The following is a 4086-nucleotide window of genomic DNA, read 5'->3' as shown; positions in this document are numbered from 1 at the left end:
GCACATTTACCTTGCGTGTGTTGACTTCACAAAGGGTCATAGCCCCCATATGAAGCTCGTATCACGAGCTTCATACTTAGCTCGGTCTTCGACCTTCGGAATCCCTGCCCCGGCCTTGGGCAGTGAAGGCGAGCTCTTGGGGCTTCCTCGAGCTAAGAAGGCACGACATTATGACAGAAGCTTCGGTCCCTGGGGATGATCATGAGGTAATCATGGTTAGGCCGCAGCTCGGTTTGCTAATCAGCCCGTGGTAAAATCAGGGCGTACATCTGGCCCCCAAGCTCCTGCCCGTGGTATATTACGTCGTATATAAGACCATAGTAGGGGCTTTTAGACTTCCCTATGAACTCTTCGTATTCCACTTTTTACGCAGGCGCCTGATACGTGGAACATCGTGGGTGGTGACGGTACGTCTTACGAGAACCGCATTTAATGGCCTAGCCTATGCCCAGCCGTCGTTTCGTATTTCGAGTGGAGGGCCTCGGATCCCTCATCAGGGCCATCCAACGGCCCTCTACACGTGAACCTTTACGCATATAAAAAGGGGTGGCCACCCTGCGCATGGGCCACCCTTTCACTTGATTACTTGTATATGGCACTGACTAGTCAAGGACCGACCCTAAAGTTGATGAACATGCATTGAATGGCTCTATAGCATTAATGCAGGACCGACCCTAAAGTCGAAGAACTTATAAGCGCTTGCCTGGTCTAAGACCAGATGTTTATAGCCAGGGCATATGGCCCCGGTGACTGTTTGTCACATGGCTAGGGGATGTTGTCCATAGTTACGACTCTAGAGTCGGGAGGAAGGTTATGTTGGTGACCAATCACCATGCACCTATCCTGATCAAACTTATGAAAGAACCACTTATCAGTTAAGCCCTGGTGACCCTATCGTCACATGGCTAGAGGGAGTTGTACCCACTTTTGTGACTTTGGCTACTGTCACCTATCTGTTTTGGACTGTAGGTCCTGAATGATTATTATGATCATTGTTGATAATATATCATGATTTATTGTGTTTTCTTGCTGGGCCTTGGCTCATGGGTGCTATGTGGTGCAAGTAAAGGGAAAGAGAAGCTCACCCAACCTTGAGTGGAGAGCTTGGGCGATGTTGTGTACATATCGGGCCGCTTGACCACCACGGTCAGGGAGTTCTCAGAGGGACTAAGGGTTTACCCTATTTTTGCCGCTTAGGGCGGCGGGGATTGTAAATTTGAAACAATAGCGACCATTTTGTATTATAAACATCTTGTAAACGTTTTTAATGGCTCATGAGCAGTTTATATACTTAATGAAACATATCATTTCCTTTTTACTGGTTTTACACCTTAACCTGATAATAACACTTAGATCACGTTTTTAACCAAAGGACTCGGGTAGCGAGTCAAATTTCCGGTTCACTGTTCACCGTAACTGTTCTGGGGTAGCCAAGGCGTTACACTGATACCAAGTTGTAACGCCCTGGATAGCCAAGACCGCTACACTGTGTATTTATAAAGGTGTAGGACTTGCTAACCAAGTCATTTAGTTAAAACGTGTCACTAACCATGAGTGTGCTAGGGTTAAAAAGGGTTTTGGTCTCAAAAGATACATTTTATATAATTAAACAGTTTTACACATGGCATCCCAAAAAAAAAATAGTGTTTAAAAGTTGGTTTACAGAATCTCCAAAATACAGACAACCATCAGCCATACTAAGGAAAAATAGACATTTCCGGTTCTCTTGTTCCTGCCTTTCCTCCAACCGTGGCGGCGGAGCAGCTGGTCATCTACATTCAGCTCACAGAGCTCTCCAAGTCAAGGATGATCGAGTTTGCCCTTGCCCTTACCTGCACCACGTAGCACCTGTGAGCCAAGGCCCAGTAAGAAAACATAATATGCAACACAAACAACAACAACAACAACAATAACAGGTAATCAATCCTTTAAGCATGATAAAACACTTAATACTCCTCATTAACCACTCAACACACATTTAGAACCAATGATGCAACTAATCACTAATAACAATCAGGTCACATAATAATCAGGGCCGACAACTTAGGCCACACCCTCTATTTACCCCCACTGACTCTGGCCCGCTTAAACCGAGCTCAGTGCATAATAAGTTGTCCTCGGCTACCAGTGGCCAAGCCGCGCCCTATGCGCTAGTGTAACCCTTGGCACTCTTAGGCCGTTGGTTTACTGTTTACATGGCATAATTGTTGGAAAAAGCTTATACAAGATCTTTATTTATTTTCATGTATATCTAATATTAAACAAATTAATACGAGATAGCCTAAAACATGTTTCTAAAATTGAATTCAAAGAAAAACAAATAATATAATACTTACAGTATACGCAGTGGAATTAAGAGTCCTTCCTTCAGTTTCTCTAACTCTTGTATCCTTTCTGTCGCAGAGTATTATCAAGAAACTGAACCGATCTTCTATTTTCTTCACGATCTTCCAATGTATCCTTAGAATCACCTAGACTAGTGTGGGAAATTCTCAACACATGATATAGATATAGAGAGAAGAAGAGAAAATAACAAAGAGGCTTAGAAAAGGACTTGTGTTTGGAGAGAATCTAAAACTATCAGAAAATCTGACTTGTGACCTATCTGTCGTCTCTAAAATCTTCTCTCTAAGCACTCTTTTTATAGACTCAATTAGGCCATTTAATTTAATTAAAAAATCAATAAAATAACATCCATTTTGAAGCCCTAGGTGTAACGCCCTACCTCCTTAGAGCCGTTACTAAGTGTGTTTAAAATCGTGCTTTCAACTCACTAATCGAGGTTTTAACTCAAAACGTGTCACTAAGCCATGATTAAAAAGAAAACATTAGAGAAAGTAGCTTTTCACAATTAATTATAAAAATTTACATTTGGGATCCCAAAACATAGTTTAGAAAATATTTACAACACAAAACTGATCAGAGTCGACTAGACGACAAAATCTAAGTTCATTTACAAGCATCTCCCAAAATCCCCTAGCTGTGACAACCAGGCTGGCCGGACATGTACACGCCGCCTCACGCCAGCTGTGCTCATGGTTGGTTGATCTTCTCTTTACCCTTACCTGCACCACAGAGCATCTGTGAGCCGAAGCCCAGCAAGGAAACCCATAACAGATAACATATGCAATACACGAATCAAACATATAAACAGGCCACCAACGGCTAAACACATACGGCCTAGCCGTCCCAGGCGTTTACCAAGCTCTGGGTTCGCGAACCACGCCGTAAGGATATCCCAAGTATCCTGTTAGGGACTCGCCCTGGCAACTCGCACCCCACGTGCTCAACGCCGCTCCCGACCTCTTGCCGTTCTCGGCCTTGCACTCATCGTGCTTGACGCCGTTCCTGGTCTACACCGTTCCCGGTCTACACCGTTCCCAGCTCTTGCCGATCACACATATAATATCAAACACAATATAGCAACAAGCACAAAATTCATGCATAAAAAGATAAAGAGCCATGCTCTGCAATTCTAGTATATAGGGCTAGGCCCTGCATGTCATTTCTATTCAATATATTGGGCTCAACCCTGCACACAAGCTCTATGGATACAGGGGTTTCCTTACCTGAGTTCCGAGCTTCCTGAGCACCGATGCCCCGAGCACAGTCCACTAACGTGAGCCTCGTCGAAATCCTAGTCACAACACATAATAATATCCGACCATCAAATTCCAACACAACAAATAACCTCAAACCATAACCCTAACCTCCGGGATCTTGAATTCTATCAATCCGAATGATGAAATCCATCCCGAGCCTTACCCTTTAAGTTCCCAAATCAAAAATATCATTAAAATCCTCACTGACACTAAGGGTCGCGGCCCCACCCTCTAGAGCCGCGGCTAGCCTCAAAACAGAGGCTAGCTCTCCACTGACCACCACGCGGGTCGCGGCGCGCTCGAATTTTCTCAGTCTCCCATGGCTGCGCACGCATGCGGGCCGCGGCTCCATATGACGAACCCAAATTTTCCATCAGTTTTTCATCCCTTCTTCAAGCCAATTACCACCAAAACCAAACTAAAACTCCTAGATATTCAACATAATTACTCCAGCACAGAAACAACATCAAAACCTCATCAAAGT

This window comes from Humulus lupulus, chromosome X (assembly GCF_963169125.1).
Source record: "Humulus lupulus chromosome X, drHumLupu1.1, whole genome shotgun sequence".
Classification (NCBI taxonomy): Eukaryota; Viridiplantae; Streptophyta; class Magnoliopsida; order Rosales; family Cannabaceae; genus Humulus; species Humulus lupulus.
Note: the sequence above shows the minus strand (reverse complement) of the source record.